Here is a 23,126-nt window from a genome sequence, read left to right on the forward strand (position 1 = left end):
TAATGATTTAGAGATGATCTGCAAAGAGGAGTGGACCAAAATTCCTCCTGACATGTGTGCAAACCTCATCATCAACTACAGAAGACGTCTGACCGCTGTGCTTGCCAACAAGGGTTTTGCCACCAAGTATTAGGTCTTGTTTGCCAGAGGGATTAAATACTTATTTCCCTCTGCAGAATGCAAATAAATTCATATACTTTCCACAATGTGATTTTCCGGATTTAATTTGTGATGTGCTATCTCTCACTGTTACCAATAACCTACCCTTCAATTATGGGCTGCTCATGTCTTTGTCAGTGGGCAAACTTACAAAATCAGCAAGGGATCAAATACTTATTTCCCCCACTGTAAGTAATGTCACACTGGGAAAAGACCAAGGGTCCATCGAGCCCAGCATCCTGTCCACGACAGCGGCCAATCCAGGCCAAGGGCACCCGGCAAGCTTCCCAAACGTACAAACATTCTATACAATCAAGCCATTGTGACATCACTAATGAGGTTGGCTCTTATTGGTGGAATGAGCCACTATGACATCACAATAGGTTAAATCACTGCTCTATGTAATAAAAGTGAGCCAAGTAGAGGACATAAGTACGTAAGTAATGCCACACTGGGAAAAGACCAAGGGTCCATCGAGCCCAGCATCCTGTCCACGACAGCGGCCAATCCAGGCCAAGGGCACCTGGCGAGCTTCCCAAACGTACAAACATTCTATACAATCAAGCCATTGTGACATCACTAATGAGGTTGGCTCTTATTGGTGGAATGAGCCACTATGACATCACAATAGGTTAAATCACTGCTCTATGTAATAAAAGTGAGCCAAGTAGAGGACATAAGTACGTAAGTAATGCCACACTGGGAAAAGACCAAGGGTCCATCGAGCCCAGCATCCTGTCCACGACAGCGGCCAATCCAGGCCAAGGGCACCTGGCAAGCTTCCCAAACATACAAACATTCTATACAATCAAGCCATTGTGACATCACTAATGAGGTTGGCTCTTATTGGTGGAATGAGCCACTATGACATCACAATAGGTTAAATCACTGCTCTATGTAATAAAAGTGAGCCAAGTAGAGGACATAAGTACGTAAGTAATGCCACACTGGGAAAAGACCAAGGGTCCATCGAGCCCAGCATCCTGTCCACGACAGCGGCCAATCCAGGCCAAGGGCACCCGGCAAGCTTCCCAAACATACAAACATTCTATACAATCAAGCCATTGTGACATCACTAATGAGGTTGGCTCTTATTGGTGGAATGAGCCACTATGACATCACAATAGGTTAAATCACTGCTCTATGTAATAAAAGTGAGCCAAGTAGAGGACATAAGTACGTAAGTAATGCCACACTGGGGAAAAGACCAAGGGTCCATCGAGCCCAGCATCCTGTCCACGACAGCGGCCAATCCAGGCCAAGGGCACCCGGCAAGCTTCCCAAACATACAAACATTCTATACAATCAAGCCATTGTGACATCACTAATGAGGTTGGCTCTTATTGGTGGAATGAGCCACTATGACATCACAATAGGTTAAATCACTGCTCTATGTAATAAAAGTGAGCCAAGTAGAGGACATAAGTACATAAGTAATGTCACACTGGGAAAAGACCAAGGGTCCATCGAGCCCAGCATCCTGTCCACGACAGCGGCCAATCCAGGCCAAGGGCACCCGGCAAGCTTCCCAAACGTACAAACATTCTATACAATCAAGCCATTGTGACATCACTAATGAGGTTGGCTCTTATTGGTGGAATGAGCCACTATGACATCACAATAGGTTAAATCACTGCTCTATGTAATAAAAGTGAGCCAAGTAGAGGACATAAGTACATAAGTAATGCCACACTGGGAAAAGACCAAGGGTCCATCGAGCCCAGCATCCTGTCCACGACAGCGGCCAATCCAGGCCAAGGGCACCCGGCAAGCTTCCCAAACGTACAAACATTCTATACAATCAAGCCATTGTGACATCACTAATGAGGTTGGCTCTTATTGGTGGAATGAGCCACTATGACATCACAATAGGTTAAATCACTGCTCTATGTAATAAAAGTGAGCCAAGTAGAGGACATAAGTACGTAAGTAATGCCACACTGGGAAAAGACCAAGGGTCCATCGAGCCCAGCATCCTGTCCACGACAGCGGCCAATCCAGGCCAAGGGCACCCGGCAAGCTTCCCAAACGTACAAACATTCTATACAATCAAGCCATTGTGACATCACTAATGAGGTTGGCTCTTATTGGTGGAATGAGCCACTATGACATCACAATAGGTTAAATCACTGCTCTATGTAATAAAAGTGAGCCAAGTAGAGGACATAAGTACATAAGTAATGCCACACTGGGAAAAGACCAAGGGTCCATCGAGCCCAGCATCCTGTCCACGACAGCGGCCAATCCAGGCCAAGGGCACCCGGCAAGCTTCCCAAACGTACAAACATTCTATACAATCAAGCCATTGTGACATCACTAATGAGGTTGGCTCTTATTGGTGGAATGAGCCACTATGACATCACAATAGGTTAAATCACTGCTCTATGTAATAAAAGTGAGCCAAGTAGAGGACATAAGTACGTAAGTAATGCCACACTGGGAAAAGACCAAGGGTCCATCGAGCCCAGCATCCTGTCCACGACAGCGGCCAATCCAGGCCAAGGGCACCTGGCGAGCTTCCCAAACGTACAAACATTCTATACAATCAAGCCATTGTGACATCACTAATGAGGTTGGCTCTTATTGGTGGAATGAGCCACTATGACATCACAATAGGTTAAATCACTGCTCTATGTAATAAAAGTGAGCCAAGTAGAGGACATAAGTACGTAAGTAATGCCACACTGGGAAAAGACCAAGGGTCCATCGAGCCCAGCATCCTGTCCACGACAGCGGCCAATCCAGGCCAAGGGCACCTGGCGAGCTTCCCAAACGTACAAACATTCTATACAATCAAGCCATTGTGACATCACTAATGAGGTTGGCTCTTATTGGTGGAATGAGCCACTATGACATCACAATAGGTTAAATCACTGCTCTATGTAATAAAAGTGAGCCAAGTAGAGGACATAAGTACATAAGTAATGCCACACTGGGAAAAGACCAAGGGTCCATCGAGTCCAGCATCCTGTCCACGACAGCGGCCAATCCAGGCTAAGGGCACCCGGCAAGCTTCCCAAACATACAAACATTCTATACATGTTATTCCTGGAATTGTGGATTTTTCCCAAGTCCATTTAGTAGCGGTTTATGGACTTGTCCTTTAGGAAACCGTCTAACGCCTTTTTAAACTCTGCTAAGCTAACCGCCTTCACCACGTTCTCCGGCAACGAATTCCAGAGTTTAAATTATGCATTGGGTGAAGAAACATTTTCTCTGATTTGTTTTAAATTTACTACACTGTAGTTTGATCGCATGCCCCCTAGTCCTAGTATTTTTGGAAAGGGTGAACAGACGCTTCACATCCACCTGTTCCACTCCACTCATTATTTTATATACCTCTATCATGTCTCCCCTCAGCCGTCTCTTCTCCAAGCTGAATAGCCCTAGCCTCCTTAGTCTTTCTTCATAGGGAAGTCGTCCCATCCCCGCTATCATTTTAGTCGCCCTTCGCTGCATCTTTCCAAATTCCACTATATCTTTCCATACTATAGTGTTCATTACAAGTATTGGATCTTTGTGTTGCTGGGTTCAGGCATTAAGTTGGGTCAGTAGAGTATGCCTTTTCGAACAGGTTGGTCTTTAGTGATTTCCGGAAGTTGAGGTGGTCGTACGTTTACCAATAATACCATGTTTAAGAAAGGTCTGAGGACACTACTGTTTCAGATCTTATGTCGCAAAGAAATAATTTGATTCATAGCTGCTTTCTATCTTTATTATTAGTAGTATGTTATATTGTTTTAAGGTTAAAGTATTTTTTTTTTTTGCATTTTGTAACTTCCTAGACTTTTGTGCTGTAGAATCTTACTGTAATCTGCTGTGAACTATATGGGAAATGGGCTATTAATGAACTAACTGTATTGTATTGAATTTGGAAACAGTGCCGTCCCCTCCCTCCCCCCCCCCCCCCCAAACTATTTGCTAGTGGGTTGTTAGCAGTGCATTTTTTCTAGCAAAAAAGGTGCCGGTACTCAAATGCTAGGCCACCCTTCAGGGGTGGGGGGTGATCACTGAAGGACCCACCCCACAATAGCCAGGGCCCCTGCAACCAGTCACAGAATCTACCACAAGGCAGAATTGGTGTGTAGAGCCTGAGCTCTTTTATTAAAACTTGGGGTCCATGGGTCTATTTTAGCAGACAATGGAAAAGGTGCCGGTACTCAGTACCCCCAAGTACCCCCTCAAAAAAAAGCCCTGTTTGTTAGACTTCACCGGGTTGGCTTAATGGGAAAAAGTTGACAATATGAAAAGTTTCTAGATATGTGGGGAAAGATTGATTACTGTATATAAGGAGAACAGGATGGTGGTGGGCTGGGACTTTGGGATGGAAAAAGGGAGGGCAAGGGTTAATGAATAAGTCTGGGTCATATTCACCAAACCTGTATATGGATGGAGGATGAGTAAGGGTTGGGTTTCAGAGGGTAATAAAAGATGGTTGTTTTCCTGTGTGTCTCCTCTGAAGAGGGTGACGGGGATGATTTTATTCCTGATTAATTATCAGAGCTTAATTTCTGGGGAAACTTACTGGAATGCAGTTCTGTCACAGTTTTGTCATAGTTCAGGACAGCAGAGGTGTTCTGCACCAGCAGCTCCCTTCCAGGCAGCCTGCAGGAAGCGCATCAGAGGCAATCTGCTGCCTAATCTGCTCCTTTCCCCTGTCCTGCCCCTAGGGGGCCCAACTATCACCTCCCCCTGTCTCCACAGTTCCACTTCCTTTTTGTCTAGAAATTAAGCCCTGTGTGTTATGTGACTTAGCAGATGGAATGGTTGGATTTTATATTCCTCATTACGTTGATATGAATGTTTGCAATTTAATAAAAATAGGATAAACCAATTCTGTGCTGTGTATGGTCAGGGGGCTGCAGCTGCCACCGCCACCCTCTTATCTTTCTGCCTTTGCTCCTCCCTCGTTCTGTCACTCTCCTGCTCCTTGGTTATCCCGCTAATGCAGTCACCCAGGTCCCAGGAGCAGGAGAGCGAGGGACCTTGGTGTAGAGGCCGGGCCCAAAGATTCCTGCCTCCCCCTCCTCTCGGCAACCCTGCTTATGGTCTTGAGGGGCACTGCCGTGGCTGTGGATGAGGGGGGTCTGCCATGCATGTGCTGTGTCTGGGTTGGAATGACTGGTTCCCTCAAACTGGCAATCGTAGCTTTTTCCAGAGGGAGAAGGGACTAAAAGTCACCTTTGCAGCATGTTGGCATAGCATTGGGTGTGAACACACAAGTCGCCACACCGGCTTTATATGCCAGATGTTAACTCAAGTGTGTAAGACAAGTGAACTTTCCAGTTGTCTTCCCGATGTTTGTGGGGAGCAGAGTTACTTGTGCATATTGATATAGCACAAAAGAAAAAAACAGGAATCCTAGAGGTTGCTGAGAATATCCACTAGGTGTCAGCAGACACTCGTGGATGGTCCTGGGCCTGTCTAATTCTGAGGAGATATTTTCCCAAGTGCCCGCCAGGCGTCCTGTTCACCTTTTCACTGCATGATGATTTTAAAATTCTAGACATCCCTTTACATCTCAACTTGTTTTCTCTCAGATTACAGGTGTTATCCTGCTGGCAGTGGGAGTATGGGGGAAGCTGACGCTGGGAACCTACATCTCTCTCATCGCCGAGAACTCCACCAACGCTCCCTACGTTCTGATCGGCACTGGCATCACCATTATCATCTTCGGTCTCTTTGGATGTTTTGCTACATGCCGTGGCAGCCCGTGGATGTTAAAACTGGTGAGTAGCCACGTCCTACCACGTCGTAGGTCTAATGGTGAATAAGCAGGTAGCGTGCGTTAGTTTAAATAGGCTTTGAGAATTTTCCTCTGCAATGCAAGAGACAACCAGAAGCTTCTAATCTGAACAAAGTGCAGAAGGATGCCAGGCTGCGTAGAGAGGGGCATAACCAAGTCGTTGGTGAGGCCCCACTTGGAGTATTGTGTTCAGTTTTGGAGGCCGTATCTTACAAAAAGACTGGAAGCGGTGCAAAGAAAAGCTACGAAAATAGTATGGGATTTGCATTGCAAACTGTACGAGGAGAGACTTGCTGACCTGAACATGTATACCTTGGAGGAAAGGAGAAACAGGGGTGATATGATACAGATGTTCAGATATTTGAAAGGTATTAATCCGCCAACAAACCTTTTCCAGAGACGGGAAGGCGGTAGAAGACATGAATTGAGATTGAAGGGGGGGCAGACTCAGGACTAATGTCAGGAAGTATTTTTTCACGGAGAGGGTGGTGGATATGTGGAATGCCCTCCCGCGAGAGGTGGTGGAGACGAAAATGGTAATGGAATTCAAACATGCGAGGGGTAAACACAAAGGAATCCTGTTTAGAAGGAATGGATCCACGGAATCTTAGCGGAGATTGGGTGGCGATGCCGGTAATTGGAAACAAAAAGGAGCTGGGCAGACCGGATGGACCGTACAGGTCTTTATCTGCCGTCATTTACTAAGTTACTATCCAGCTCATTTTTGAAAGTGATCGCCGGCCATCTTCCGACACAAATCGGGAGATGGCCGTCGATCTCCTGAACCCGGCGAAATCGGTATTATCGAAAGCCGATTTTGGCCGGGTTCAACTGCTTTCCGTCGCTGAGCCGACGAAACATCAAGGGGGCGTGTCGGTAGGGTAGTGAAGGTGGGAAGGGGGTGTGCTCGCCCGATATTGGGGGGGGGAAAAAAGCCAGGCTTGACGAGCATTTCGCCGGCTTTACTTGATCCCTTTTTTGTCATGACCAGGCTTCAAAAATGTTCATCAACTGATCAGAGGGAATAGGGGATGACCTCCCCTTACTCCCCCAATGGTCACCAACCCCCTCCCACCCAAAAAAAAACCTTTTTTGCCAGCCTCTATGCCAGCCTCAAATGTCATACCCAGCTCCCTGATAGCAGTATGTAAGTCCCTGGAGCAGTTTTTAGTGGGAGCAGTGCACTTCAGACAGGTGGACCCAGGCCCATCCCCCCCCCCCCCCCCACCTGTTAACACTTGTGGTGGTAAAAGTTGAGCCCTCCAAAACCCACTGTACCCACATCTAGGTGCCCCCCTTCACCCCTTAAGGCTGTGGTAATGGTGTAGAGTTGTGGGGAGTGGGTTTGGGGGGGATTTGGGGGGCTAAACAACCAAGGGAAGGGAGCTATGCACCTGGGAGCTTTTTTTTTTTTTTTAGAAGTGCCCCCTAGGGTGCCCGGTTGATGTCCTGGCATGTCAGGGAGGCTAGTGCACTACAAATGCTGGCTCCTCCCACGACCAAATGCCTTGCATTTCGCCGGGTTTGAGATTGCCGGCATTTTTTTCCATTATGGCCGAAAACCGATGTCAGCCATTTCAAACCCGGCGATCTCTGAAATTTGGCCAGGCCCAACCGTATTAGCGAAGAAAAAGATGGCCGGCCATCTTTTTCGAAAATACGGTTGGCTCTGCCCACTTGCGGTGCCGGCTCCAGAGATGGCCGCCCATAGAGACTGGCCGGCGCCGTTCGATTATGCCCCTCTGTTATCTTTCCAACCCCAGCAATAGCTGACTTCTACTACCCCAAGGAATCCTAATCCACCCTGTTAAAATGTCCAGAGGTACAAAATACAACCCGCTCTGTTTGTCCTAATGGGAGAGAAATATGCCCTATGAAGCACTGTTATGATTTCTTAATCTGTGGATGAATAAGAAGTCATCAGCAATCTCAGGATTCAGTCTAGCTCTCCCGTCTTCCACAGTCCCTCCTGCAATAGAAGACGTCTTCTTAGAAGATGTGCTGGTAGCAGGATGTACAGGATCCCCCATGCAAATTTTGCTAGTTGTGGCCAGCTTGTTTTTCCCAAAAAATAAAAATATTGTCGTCTGCATCAATCAAACATAAATAACAGTCCAGTTCATTAACAGTCTTCAAAGTGGAAACTGACCGTGGGGCAAAGTTTTTCCCTGTCCTCACGGACTCTGTCCCCTCAGGATCTGTCTCCGTCCCCACGGTTACCGCGGGTCCCCGTGTCATTCTCTAGTTGCAAGAAGGATCGGTGGGAATAGGCAGTGGTGCTGACCTTGTATTTTGCAGTCGTAATCACTGAATCACTTGGAAAACCGTAGCGCGTGGACCGCAGACGATGCTGAAGCCCAGAGGTACAAGAGCTAAGTCCCTCAGTCACTAGCAATGACGTGCATTGTCCCAAAAGGACTGCACTTAACAAGTCCTGCCGCCGAATACTTCGTGTGCAAGAAAAGCTTGGCTTCCATATGTGTCCCTTATTCAGATTACTTCAGTTTCCATTGCTTTGCTATTAACTCTTAATAGTCCAGTTTTTATTCTCCCTCCCTATTTTTTTTTTATTTTGGGGGGGGGGGGGGGGGGGTTGGTATGTGTAGTGTTTGGCTTTTGTATTGCGTTTTAACCAAGATGTTCTTGAAAACAAAATTAATTGAATGGAAAAACAAGCATGCCTAGGGAAATATTCTACTGGTTGGGGGAAGGCTTTTTTTTTTTTTTTTTTTAGTTCTTTTAATAGAATTTCACATATGTTTTGCAGTATGCCATGTTCCTGTCCCTGGTGTTCTTGGCTGAGCTGGTGGCAGGCATATCTGGGTTTGTGTTCCGTCATGAGGTGAGTGGTATTAACTTAAGCGTGATTTTTTTCGGTCTTCTGATTGAGACTTAGTAGGATATGTGAGCATGGAAGAGTCTGGTTCCTTTCAGTGTCTGATGGGCCGATGCTCAGGACACCGGCACTGTAGGGAACAGCACAAGCAAATACCGTGGAAATGGTGCAGAAAAAAAACTTTTCGAATTATATATACACGCTGTTAGCATTGAGCATTGGGAGGTTAAGTGGGAGGATTCTCCGAGGACAAGCAGGCTGCTTGTTCTCACTGATGGGTGACGTCCTCGGCAGCCCCTCCAATCGGAATCTTCCTAGCAAAGTCCTTTGCTAGCTCTCGCGCGCACCGCGCATGCGCGGCCGTCTTCCCGCCCGAAACCGGCTCGAGCCGGCCAGTCTTCTTTCGTCCGCACTCGGTACGGCTGTGTTTTTGTCGTGTCGAGCCCCGGAGAGTCGACCTCGCGCGTCCGTTATCTAAATCGACGTGTTTTTCTTCGGAAAAGTTTCATTTTCGTTCGGAAAGTGCTCCGGAAACCCCCTTGGGTTTCGTTTGCCCCTTCCCGTATTTCCAGTTTTGCCCCGGTAAGTTTTCTTTCGTTGTCGGGGTAGGCCTCTTTTCGGCCTCGGTCGAGATTTTTTCTCCCTTAAAGTTTTGGTGCTCCAAATTCGTCATTTCGGATTTTGACTTCGCCGGCGTGATTTTTCCGCCCATGACATCGAAGCCTTCCAGCGGCTTCAAGAAGTGCACCCAGTGCGCCCGGGTAATCTCGCTCACTGATAGACACTCTTCGTGTCTTCAGTGTCTGGGGGCCGAGCACCGTCCCCAGAACTGTAGTCTGTGTTCCCTCTTACAAAGGCGGACTCAAGTAGCGAGATTAGCCCAGTGGAACGTTTTGTTCTCGGGCTCTTCGTCGGCATCGGCACCGGGGTCATCGTGTGCATCGACGTCATCAGCGTCCAGACCTTCTTCCTTGGCTGCCAGTGCATCGAGTGCATCGAGGCATCGGCCCTCTGCATCGGCGCCGAGACATCGGATAGCTGCATCGACGTCGGTGGTACCGGGACCTCGTCTCCTGTGGTGGTGCATCGAGTGGAGTGCAGGTGAGGGCTGTCCATTCCCCTGCTGGTGGCGGTGAGCCCTCGGGTGGGTCTCCTCCTACCCTGAGGGCTCCTGTGGTACAGCCCCCCCCGAGATCGACCCCCTTCGGTCTCGGCCCCGAGGAAGCGACGGATGGATTCTACGTCCTCCTCGTCGGTGCCGGGGAGCTCCGGTGACATGCTTCGGAAGAAGTCGAAGAAGCATCGACACCGGTCCCCTCCCCGCGTCGGCACCGAGAGCTCTGGGTCGCCGAGGGAGTCGGCACCCAGCAGGCATCGGCACCGAGAGGACCGCTCACCCTCTGTTCAGGAGGTGTCGATGCGCTCCACTCTGGACAGCCCGGAACAGCCTCCACGCCCGGAACAGGTTCTGACGTCGACGCCTGCATCGACCTCCATGCCTTTCTCTGCAGCCGCTCTGAACGAGAGCCTCCGGGCCGTTCTCCCAGAGATTCTGGGAGAGCTGTTGCGCCCTACCCCTCCGGTACCGGCGGTGCTTGCGCCTCCGGTACCGTCGAGCGCGGCGCCGGCTGGCCCATCGCCCGGGGTGAGGTCCCCGACGTCGGTACCGCGTGCGGTGCCGACTGCGGCCACCTCCCAGGAGGGCTCCCCGACTACGTCGGCGGAGGGAGCTTCGCCGATGCGGGCGAGGGAGTCTACCTCTCGACGCCCCCATCGTGGACTTGGCTCCACGGAGTCGAGCCGGGCGCGGTTGCAGACGCAGGTCCGTGAACTTGTGTCTGACACCGAGGGTGAGGCCTCGTGGGAAGAAGAAGAAGATCCCAGATATTTCTCTGACGAGGAGTCTGAGGGTCTTCCTTCTGATCCCACTCCCTCTCCTGAAAGACAGCTTTCTCCTCCCGAGAGTCTGTCTTTTGCTTCCTTTGTCCGGGAGATGTCTACGGCCATCCCCTTCCCGGTGGTTGTGGAGGACGAGCCCAGGGCTGAAATGTTTGAGCTCCTTGGCTATCCTTCTCCACCTAAGGAAGCGTCCACTGTTCCCTTGCACCATGTCCTGAAAAAGACATTGCTTGCGAACTGGACCAAGCCACTAAGTAATCCCCACATCCCCAAGAAGATCGAGTCCCAGTACCGGATCCATGGGGACCCAGAGCTGATGCGCACCCAGTTGCCTCACGACTCTGGAGTTGTGGATCTGGCCCTAAAGAAGGCTAAGAGTTCTAGGGAGCATGCTTCGGCGCCCCCGGGCAAAGACTCTAGAACCTTAGACTCCTTTGGGAGGAAGGCCTACCATTCCTCTATGCTCGTGGCCAAAATTCAGTCTTACCAGCTCTACACGAGCATACACATGCGGAATAATGTGCGGCAGTTGGCGGGCTTGGTTGATGCTCTTCCCCCTGAGCAAGCCAAGCCTTTTCAGGAGGTGGTCAGGCAGCTGAAGGCGTGCAGAAAATTCCTGGCCAGAGGAGTTTATGACACTTTTGATGTTGCGTCCAGGGCCGCTGCTCAAGGTGTGGTGATGCGCAGGCTCTCATGGCTGCGTGCCGCCGACCTGGAGAATAGACTCCAGCAGCGGATTGCGGACTCGCCTTGCCGTGCGGACAACATTTTTGGAGAAAAAGTCGAGCAGGTGGTAGAGTCTCTCCACCAGCGGGACACCGCATTCGACAAGTTCTCCCGCCGGCAGCCTTCAGCTTCTACCTCTACAGGTAGACGATTTTTCGGGGGAAGGAAGACTGTTCCCTATACTTCTGGTAAGCGTAGGTACAATCCTCCTTCCCGACAGCCTGCGGCCCAGGCTAAGCCCCAGCGCGCTCGCTCTTGTCAGCAGCGTGCGCCTCAGCAAGGCCCCGCAGCTCCCCAGCAAAAGCAAGGGGCGAGCTTTTGACTGGCTCCAGCAGAGCATAGCCGACATCCAAGTGTCAGTGCCGGGCGACCTGCCAGTCGGAGGGAGGTTGAAAGCTTTTCACCAAAGGTGGCCTCTCATAACCTCCGATCAGTGGGTTCTGCAAATAGTCCGGCAAGGATACACCCTCAATTTGGCCTCAAAACCTCCAAATTGTCCACCGGGAGCTCAGTGTTACAGCTTCCAGCACAAGCAGGTACTTGCAGAGGAACTCTCCGCCCTTCTCAGCGCCAATGCGGTCGAGCCCGTGCCATCCGGGCAAGAAGGGCTGGGATTCTATTCCAGGTACTTCCTTGTGGAAAAGAAAACAGGGGGGATGCGTCCCATCCTAGACCTAAGGGCCCTGAACAAATATCTCGTAAAAGAAAAGTTCAGGATGCTTTCCCTGGGCACCCTTCTCCCCATGATTCAACAAAACGATTGGCTGTGCTCTCTGGACTTGAAGGATGCCTACACACACATCCCGATACTGCCAGCTCACAGGCAGTATCTGCGATTTCAATTGGGCACACGCCACTTCCAGTACTGTGTGCTACCCTTTGGGCTCGCCTCTGCGCCCAGGGTGTTCACAAAGTGCCTAGCTGTGGTAGCAGCGGCGCTTCGCAGGCTGGGGGTGCACGTGTTCCCATATCTCGACGATTGGCTGGTGAAGAACACATCCGAGGCAGGAGCCCTGCAGTCCATGCAGATGACTATTCGCCTCCTGGAGCTACTGGGGTTTGTGATAAATTACCCAAAGTCCCATCTTCTACCAGTGCAGAAACTCGAATTCATAGGAGCTCTGCTGGATTCTCGGACGGCTCGTGCCTATCTCCCAGAGGCGAGAGCCAACAACTTGTTGTCCCTCGTCTCGCGGGTGCGAGCGTCCCAGCAGATCACAGCTCGGCAGATGTTGAGATTGCTGGGCCACATGGCCTCCACAGTTCATGTGACTCCCATGGCCCGTCTTCACATGAGATCTGCTCAATGGACCCTAGCCTCCCAGTGGTGTCAGGCTGCTGGGGGTCTAGAAGACGTGATCCACCTGTCCACGAGTTTTCTCGAATCCCTGTATTGGTGGACAATCTGGTCCAATTTGACTCTGGGACGTCCTTTCCAAATTCCTCAGCCACAAAAAATGCTGACAACGGATGCGTCTCTCCTGGGATGGGGAGCTCATGTCGATGGGCTTCACACCCAAGGAAGCTGGTCCCTCCAGGAACGCGGTCTACAGATCAATCTCCTGGAGTTGCGAGCGATCTGGAACGCTCTGAAGGCTTTCAGAGATCGGCTGTCCCATCAAATTATCCAAATTCAGACAGACAACCAGGTTGCCATGTTCTATGTCAACAAGCAGGGGGGCACCGGATCTCGCCCCCTGTGTCAGGAAGCCGTCAGCATGTGGCTTTGGGCTCGCCGTCTCGGCATGGTACTCCAAGCCACATATCTGGCAGGCGTAAACAACAGTCTGGCCGACAGACTGAGCCGGATTATGCAACCTCACGAGTGGTCGCTCAACTCCAGAGTGGTGCGCCAGATCTTCCAAGCGTGGGGCACCCGCTTGGTGGATCTCTTCGCATCTCGAGTGAACCACAAAGTCCCTCAGTTCTGTTCCAGGCTTCAGGCCCCCGGCAGACTAGCATCGGATGCCTTCCTCCTGGATTGGGGGGAGGGCCTGCTGTATGCTTATCCTCCCATTCCTCTGGTGGGAAAGACTTTGTTGAAACTCAAGCAAGACCGAGGCACCATGATTCTGATTGCTCCTTTTTGGCCGCGTCAGATCTGGTTCCCTCTTCTTCTGGAGTTATCCTCCGAAGAACCGTGGAGATTGGAGTGTTTTCCGACCCTCATCACGCAGGACGAAGGGGCTCTTCTGCATCACAGCCTCCGGTCCCTGGCTCTCACGGCCTGGATGTTGAGAGCGTAGACTTTGCCTCTTTGGGTCTGTCAGAGGGTGTCTCCCGCGTCTTGCTTGCTTCCAGGAAAGATTCCACTAAGAGGAGTTACTTCTTTCTGTGGAGGAGGTTTGCCGTCTGGTGTGACAGCAAGGCCCTAGATCCTCGCTCTTGTCCTACACAGACCCTGCTTGAATACCTTCTGCACTTGTCTGAGTCTGGTCTCAAGACCAACTCTGTAAGAGTTCACCTTAGCGCAATCAGTGCATACCATTACCATGTGGAAGGTAAGCCGATCTCAGGACAGCCTTTAGTTGTTCGCTTCATGAGAGGTTTGCTTTTGTCAAAGCCCCCTGTCAAGCCTCCTACAGTGTCATGGGATCTCAATGTCGTTCTCACCTAGCTGATGAAACCTCCTTTTGAGCCACTGAACTCCTGCCATCTGAAGTACTTGACCTGGAAGGTCATTTTCTTGGTGGCAGTTACTTCAGCTCGTAGAGTCAGTGAGCTTCAGGCCCTGGTAGCCCAGGCCCCTTACACCAAATTTCATCATAACAGAGTAGTCCTCCGCACTCACCCTAAGTTCTTGCCAAAGGTCGTGTCGGAGTTCCATCTGAACCAGTCAATTGTCTTGCCAACATTCTTTCCCCGTCCTCATTCCTGCCCTGCTGAACGTCAGTTGCACACATTGGACTGCAAGAGAGCATTGGCCTTCTATCTGGAGCGGACACAGCCCCACAGACAGTCCGCCCAATTGTTTGTTTCTTTTGATCCCAATAGGAGGGGAGTGGCTGTAGGGAAACGCACCATATCCAATTGGCTAGCAGATTGCATTTCCTTCACTTACGCCCAGGCGGGGCTGGCTCTTGAGGGTCATGTCACGGCTCATAATGTTAGAGCCATGGCAGCGTCGGTAGCCCACTTGAAGTCAGCCTCTATTGAAGAAATTTGCAAAGCTGCGACGTGGTCATCTGTCCACACATTCACATCTCATTACTGCCTGCAGCAGGATACCCGACGCGACAGTCGGTTCGGGCAGTCAGTTCTTCAGAACCTGTTTGGGCTTTAGGATCCAACTCCACCCCCCGAGGGCCCTGTTTGTTCTGTTCCAGGCTGCACTCTCAGTTAGTTGGTAAATTTTTAGGTCAATCTCAGTTATGTCCTCGCCGTTGCGAGGCCCAATTGACCATGGTTGTTGTTTTGAGTGAGCCTGGGGGCTAGGGATACCCCATCAGTGAGAACAAGCAGCCTGCTTGTCCTCGGAGAAAGCGAATGCTACATACCTGTAGAAGGTATTCTCCGAGGACAGCAGGCTGATTGTTCTCACAAACCCGCCCGCCTCCCCTTTGGAGTTGTGTCTTCCCTTGAAGTGTATTGTCTTGCTACATACTGGACTGGCCGGCTCGAGCCGGTTTCGGGCGGGAAGATGGCCGCGCATGCGCGGTGCGAGCGGGCGCGCGAGAGCTAGCAAAGGACTTTGCTAGGAAGATTCCGATTGGAGGGGCTGCCGAGGACGTCACCCATCAGTGAGAACAATCAGCCTGCTGTCCTCGGAGAATACCTTCTACAGGTATGTAGCATTCGCTTTGTGCCTGGTGCATGCGCAGAAGAGCTGTGCGGTGAACACAGCTGTTGTGAGCATGCTCAGTCAGAGCCAGAGGCGGCAACGGGGATGTTATCGCCAGGGAAATATTTAAAAAGATGGAGCTTTTGGGCTAACAAGTACCAATACATAGAGGTGCAAAAAATCATCCTATCTGGGAATTACAAAAAAAACCAAACCTCTTTTCCCACTTGTCTTGTTCCATCTTATTTTTAAACTTCAGCATCACTGTCACCTTTGCCCCGCTCCCCATGAAGTGAGTATAGCTTGGTGCATGAGAAATCTCTCTTCAGACACCTTCTGAGCATTACTACTACTACTTATCTATAGCGCTACTAGACGTACGCAGCGCTGTACACTTGAACATGAGGAGACAGTCCCTGCTCGACAAAGCTTACATTCTAATTAGGACAGACAAACAGGCCAGATAAGGGATAAGGACAAAGAGTAGCAAGATTCCGGAATCCCAAAGAGTAGCAAGATTCTGGAATCCCAAAGAGTAGCCAGATTCCGGAATCCCAAAGAGTACTACTATTTATCATTTCTATAACGCTACTAGACGTACGCAGCGCTGTGCACTTGAATATGAAGAGAAAGTCCCTACTCGACAGAGCTTACAATCTAATTAGGACAGACAAACAGGACAAACAATAGATAAGGGAATATTGAGAGGGAACAGCTAAGGAACTCATTTCCATAGGATTGACTACATTAATGCTACATGCAGCCATCTTTGGCGTGCACATTGTCCCCAGCGTTCGCGCTCTCTGAACATTCTGCGCACCCTAACATCGGCTCTAGGGTTCTGAGCACCGGCCTGTGAGAGGTGTATATTCTCAATGGGACTGTACTCTTGGAGGGTCACAAGGTGATAACGTGGAACAGGTGGACTCTGTCCCTGGTGCTTCTGGGTGAGACTCCTTTACTCCATAAACACAAGTAAAACTGGTAACACAAGTAAAATTGGTAACTCTAGTAAGATAAATGATGTTCAGAAGATAGGGTTGGGGCTACAGAGAAGGGTGATGAAAATGATAAAGGGGATGGGACGACTTCCCTATGAGGAAAGGCTGAAGAGTCTAGGGCTCTTCAGCTTGGAGAAAAGACGGCTGAGGAGAGATATGATAGAGGTCTGTAAAATACTGAGTGGAGTGGGTGGCCGTGAATCGCTTGTTTACGCTTTCCAGAAATACTGGGACTAGGGGGCACGCAATGAAGCTACTAAGCAGTAAATTTAATATGAATCGGAGAAAATGTTTCTTCACTCAGCATGTAATTAAACTCTGGAATTCGTTGCCAGAGAATGTGGTGAAGGCGATTAGCTTAGCGGGGTTTAAAAAAGGTCTGGACAGCTTCTTAAAGGAACAGTCCATAGACCATTATTAAATCGACTTTGGGGAAAATCCACTACTATTTCTGGGCTAAGCAATATAAAATGTATTGAGCTTTTTTGGGATCTTGCCAGGTATTTGTGACCTGGATTGGCCACTGTTGGAAACAGGATGCTGGGCTTGATGGACCTTTGATCTGGCCCAGTGTGGCAATACTTATGTACTTGCTTTTTTGGGGGGGAGGGAGGGTAATGATGCATAACTGCAAAATAGACAAAATTACATGAACAGGTGTAAGACAATTATCTGCCTCTTAAAGAGTGGCAGTAGTTAATTTAATATGCCATATCTTCTAAATAATAGAGCAATCAGGTTGAGGCAGTAAAATACTTTCCTGCCTTTGGTCCTATATTTTCCACCACTGAATTACTGGTGGTCTTCTGTTTCAGTATTTATATATTCTTTAATTTGTGTAATATCCCGTCAGTTTCATTTTAAAAGCCAATACATACTTGAGTGGAAATATCAAAAGTCCATCAGTCACAACTGGTGGAAAGATGGGGTAACGTCAGTATCCCCTTCCCTGACTCATCTGACTGTGGCTTGTGAACCAGGAGCTGAGCCCAGGAAGCCTGTTCTGCCTCACAGCAAAGGATATTTTCAGGAGCTCTTTGGCTAAAACTTGGAAGGGTCACCAGGGCTCACACCCAGAGAGTGCAAGATTGTGCCTCGTGTGTGATGTGACATTGGGGAAACAGATAATGTGGTGCTGATGCAGAAAAATGCACCGATTTAGATTAGCTCAGCTTCAATGCACAATGGAAAAAACAAGTTTGTGCACAAGCTAATAATGCAGAAAGCCTGACATAGACTCGTTAAAATCCATGGTAATGCAGCTATTAGCTCTTTAACGCAGTCGGAGAAGTGTGTAGAAGACCAAAAGGCTGAGCTCAACTTTGGGGCTTTAAAGCAAAGTTGAAGGAGGTGTGAAAGGTGTGAGCTCTGTCAGTGTGGGTGAGGATTCCATGCTTGTTCAATTTATTGTAGGTATACAGACCCGCAACTTTCTGGGTTCCATAAAGACTGGGGGGCAGATGCACTAAGGTCCTCGGAAGAGCCCTTCCCTTACCGATTCCATATCAAATCGGTAGGGAACGGCCATGCATCAAGGAAATGGAATGCAAATGAGCTGCTCGTTGTAGCTCACTTGCATTCTGCTCTGCGCATGCCAAATACGTCCAAAAAGGACATCCCTGATGACGTCCGCCTTTTCCGCTTTGCCTGTGGCCGTCCCTGCGCCTCCCTGCGCCGCCCAGGAAAGGAAGACACCGCGCCACTCACCCCCTCCATGGCCTGCTGCAGCAAGGCTCCGATGCGGCTCGGGTTCCTCCATTCCGTGAGCCTAGCAGGAGAGCGCAGTTGAGGACATCCACGTCTTCAACACCCGTCCATCTTCCGCCCCTAGGTCTCTCTCAGCCAATCACAGCACGTTTAGCTCAGCTAAACACGCTGTGATTGGCTGAGAGACCTCCTCTCTCAGCTGAGCTAAACGGGATCACGCAGTGAAGGACGTCCAAAAAGGGCGTCTTTTTGGAGTGGGTTTTTTATTATTATAATAAGTGAAGGACGTCACGGACAAGAGGGTGGGCAGATACAGCACGACATCTGAACTATGGACTCAACTAAGGGAAATGACCCAGATGTAGTATGTGATGTGAAGGAAGGGAGGGAGGAATGGGGGGAAAGGGGAGGGGGATGGGAAAGGGGGTATAACACAAAAAACTTGTAAGTGCTTGTTTGTACTATAAATTCAATGCTTGTTAATAAAAATGTAAAGTTAAAAAAAAAAAATAAGTGAAGGACGTCCAAAAAGAACGTCTTTTTAGGGGTTTGGTTTTTTTTTGAGTGAAGGACGTCCAAAAAGGATGTCCCTGACATTTTTTTTCTTCCGATTCTTTCCTTTGCCCCAACGAGAGGTGTAGACCTCCCATTTGGTTTTCCACAGTAAAGGGATCGGAAAACGGTAGTGCAGCTCATTATAATAGCCTTTGGATCATTTGCATTCCATTTTCGTTAGCTGCTACCGTGACAGGAAAATGCCCTTTTGTGCATGTCCCTGTTTACTACTTGCACGTTTAAACCGGCTAGAACCAGTTTAAAACCCATGTTGCTGGCTCGTTAACTTTAGTGCATCTAGCCCTGGGTGTAAAAGGCAGAGCTAAGGGGGGGAGCTGTGTTGGAACAGAGTGCTGGTCTGTTGAAAGTTGCACATGCACACAGATTGTATCAACACCAGACGTTTGCATGCACAAATCAGCACTCGTGCCATAAATATTGTTATTGCAAACATCATGCACAGAGGTGTACACGAGACAGAGCCTGCCCCTAGAGCAGACCCGGTTCTGGTGCGTGCTCCTGTGTTGCACACTTTTTGCACTGGACCTGTTTACATACTGTTCGGTTATGGCATTGGGGAACAAAATTAACACTGCTCTTACGTTATATAGTAACATAGTAGATGTCGGCAGAAAAAGACCTGCACGGTCCATCCAGTCTGCCCAACAAGATAACTCATGTGCTAATTTTTGTGTACCTGTGTTCTTCAGGGCACAGACCGTGTAAGTCTGCCCAGCACTATCCCCGCCTCCCAGCCACCGGCTCTGGCACAGACCGTATAAGTCTGCCCAGCACTATCCCCGCCTCCCAACCACCAGCCCCGCCTCCTGATCTTGACTAAGCTCCTTAGGATCCATTCCTTCGGCACAGGATTCCTTTATGCTGATCCCACGCATGTTGAATTCCATTACCGTTTTCATTTCCACCACCTCCCGCGGGAGGGCGTTCCAAGCATCCACTACTCTCTCCGTGAAAAAAATACTTCCTGAATCCATGTACTAAGTGTGAAATGCACGGCTGTAATGTAAGATTTCTGCATTGGCTCTTGTGAAGGGAAAGTTTTAAGCAGACTAGATCTCCAATTTCTGGTGTTTGACCTGGGCTTCCGTCTGTCTTGTAATTTCTATTCTGTGAGACCCACTTTGCAACGGATAGATAATGCTGCCTTCTCAGACTACATTCATGGTGTTGCTTTTCAGCATGCCGTTTCTTTACTCATAGTTCTGTGTAAATCTGTCTTGCCGTGTACAGTGCCTGTGATTTTTGTGAACAGTAAGATGGCAACAGGTAGAAAACAAGTGCAAGCGGATGTGATTGAGCAGAGCGAGACGGGCAGTGTCCTTTTTTTTTTTTTTTTTTAGTGTCTTACCACTGTCTATTTTTCTAACCCTTTGACTTGTTTTCTTCCTGAACTTACTGTGCATTTTTGACAGGTGTTTGGGTCAGGGGCGTATCTGACCTGCGGCGGTAGGGGGGGCCAGGGCCAGAGTGAGGGGGCACATTATAGCCCCCCCCCCCCCGCCGCCGCCGCCGCCGCCGCCATTGCCGATCCCCCTCCCCCAGCCGCTGCCATTGCCAACCCTCCCCCTCCGTTGCTCGCCTACCTTCGCTGGCGGGGGACCCCAACCCCCGCCAGCCGAGGTCCGCGTCCTCCTGCCGCTGCCGGCTGCCTTTGGTCCTTTCATTTTTCCATTGAAGCTGGCGCACGCCGACGCCGAAAAGTTTCTTTTGAATCTGACGTCGCTGCACGTTGCACGTTGTACGTGCAGGACGTCAGACTCAGAAACAATTTCTGAGTCTGACGTCCTGCACGTACAACGTGCAGCGACGTCAGATTCAAAAGAAACTTTCGTCGGCGCCAGCTTCAATGGAAAAATGAAAGGACCAAAGGCAGCCGGCAGCGGCAGGAGGACGCGGACCTCGGCTGGCGGGGGTTGGGGTCCCCCGCCAGCGAAGGTAGGCGAGCAACGGAGGGGGAGGGTTGGCAGCGGTAGGGGGGGCAAGGGCGAAATCTGCGGGGGCCCAGGCCCCTGAGGCCCCACGCAGATACGCCCCTGGTTTGGGTTATCTGGGCAATAAATACCACTATTTAAATGAGATTTAAAGGCTCTGGGGGCCAGATGCACTAAACCTAACGAGCCCACTACTTGCGTTTTAAACTGGTTCCAACCAGTTTAAAACACAAGTAGTTTACCGGGGGCATGCACTAAGGGCATTTTCCCTGTCACGGTAGCAGGAAACGGAATGCAAATTATCCAAAGGCTATTATAATGAGCTGCACTACCGTTTTCCGATTCCCTTACTGTGGGAACCCTAACGGGAGTCTGCACCTCTCGTTGGGCTCCTGTGAGGGAATCGGAAAGGAAAAGGGCCCCAAAAAAAGGTAAAAAAGAAAAAAAAAAAAAGCAGCGAGCGCACGTGAAGGGCGTCCTTATGGACGTTCTCTGCCTGCGCTTGTGAGGGGACGTCTTTTATTTGTCCTTTTCACCTTTTTTTTTTTTAGTTTTGTCTCCCCGGCGCTGCTCACCTTCTGTAGCTGTGCGAGGAGAAGGGAATCGGGGACGTGCAAGTCGATCGGGACATCCCTTTCGATTATGCTCCTCTTCCAAGACTCTTCAGCCAATCAGCGTGCGTTTAGCTGACACCAGCAAGCTAGACGCACTGATTGCTGAAGAGACCTGGAAGAGGAGCATAACCGAATGGGACGTCCCCATTCTCCGACTGGCTACCGAGGTAATGGTGAATGCAACGGAGCTACAACGAGTAGCTCATTTGCATTCCCTTTCCTTAGTGAATTCGCTATGGAATCGGTAGGGAACAGGAATTACCGACGACTTTAATGCATCTGGGCCTGGGTAGCTCCACCTTATCTCCTAGTTCATCTCCACACTTGTTTACTGGTGAAAATAAACTTTTTGTGGCGTTACTGCAACGTGAGCACTGAACACAGTTCTTGACAGTGACTGTCTTACAGCAGAGGCATCAATTGCGCTCAGAAAAGCCTGAGCTTGCTCATCTATTTTCCCTCTGCAGTATTGCTGACTCTTTCCTGTGCTGTAAGTAATGAGATAGGACTGGAGATGAGTTATGTTTATAAAGCAAGTATCGGTCTTTAATTTAAGATGCCTTTGGGAGCAAGTAACCTTATATTCTTCTCTTGTGAATTTGACTGTAGATTAAAGACACATTCCTTCGGACATATACTGAAGCTATTCACACTACAATGGGAATGACGACAGAAGCAGTGCTGTGGATAAGTGCAGATCAATGTAAGTTGCAGTGGGTGGGTTCCGGATGTTTTGTTATGACGGTAGCAAAATCAAACTGTGATCTTGAACTAGGGCCCATCAGTGTCTCTGAAGAATGAGGGGTGGTGTATGTCACCTGCTCCACCAAAACCTCAACCCATACATATATGCAGGACGACGTGACGGTCTACATCCCATTAAACAAGTATTTAAAGGAAATTTCCTAATGACATCAACCAAAGTCTAGAAATAACATATCATGCATTCAGTGGACGGTATGCATTTCAGCTGAAAAACCCAATGCCTAATACTCACCTCCTCAACATAACATGAACAACATTCACCACCATTAACACACCAAAATTGAAATCTTCCAATCTCGGACACCCTATCAAATTCTGGAGTCACCATTGATCAAAACCTAACACTTGAGAAACCAAGTGAAAAACACAAACCAAGAAGATGTTCCACTCAATGTGGAAATTTAAAAAGAGTAGACCTTTCTTCCCAAGGACCGGTCTTCCGAAATGTGTACAATCAATGGTACTCCGTCATTTAGACTACTGCAAGCACTCTATGCTGCTGCAAAAGAACAAATAATCAAGAAACTTCAGACAGCCCAGAACACAGCAGCTAGACTCATATTCAGTAAAACAAAATATGAAAGTGCTAAACCCCTACGAGAAAGCTACACTGGCTCCCTCTTAACGCATCACGTTCAAAGTATGTATCCTAGTCCACAAAATCATTCACGGAGATGCCCCCAGCCTACGTGTCAGACCTGATAGACCTACACCCAGGAATGCTAAAGATCATCCTGCACATTCCTCAATCTTCACTTCCCCAACTGCAAAGGTCTAAAATACAAACTAACGCACGCGTCACCTTTTCCTACTCGAGCACACAATTCTGGGAACGCGCTGCCGCGCAACTTAAAAACGATCTATGAACTAACTAACTTCCGCAAACTATTGAAGACCCGTCTCTTTAACAATGTCATACCACAAGACCAACAAAGTGAACTCCTGCACATATATCCAGAACTGCCTCCAATATTTGCTTGTTATACTAATATCATGCTTTATCATTATCATGTTACCCAAGATCCTTCTGTTATACTAAATGTTTATTTCTTATATATCTCCACCCTTCATGATGTATTGGCCACATTGAGCCTGCAAAGAGGTGGGAAAATGTGGGATACAAGTGCAATAAATAATAATAAGAGACACCCAACTTTTCTTCTTAGCCTTTTGTGTTGGAGAAATGATGGTACTAAAAAAACTATTTCATTTAACAAAAAAATAATAAAACAATACACCGCATCCAAAAATTAAGTGAGTATGCTGGGAGATTTCTGTGTAAGAGCCACATTGAGTGGTACATCATTGCCATTCCCAGCATTCTTATAGGACTTGAGTACAGTGGCATACCGAGGGTGGGACGGAGGGTGCGGTCCGCGCTGCTG

General features: G+C 49.1%; 1 pseudogene; it reads left to right on the forward strand.

Annotated features, from left to right (window-relative positions):
• LOC115469745 overlaps window positions 1-23,126 on the forward strand; it is a 52,941-nt pseudogene that overhangs the window by 14,316 nt on the left and 15,499 nt on the right.

This window comes from Microcaecilia unicolor, chromosome 4 (assembly GCF_901765095.1).
Source record: "Microcaecilia unicolor chromosome 4, aMicUni1.1, whole genome shotgun sequence".
In the NCBI taxonomy this organism is placed as follows: domain Eukaryota; kingdom Metazoa; phylum Chordata; class Amphibia; order Gymnophiona; family Siphonopidae; genus Microcaecilia; species Microcaecilia unicolor.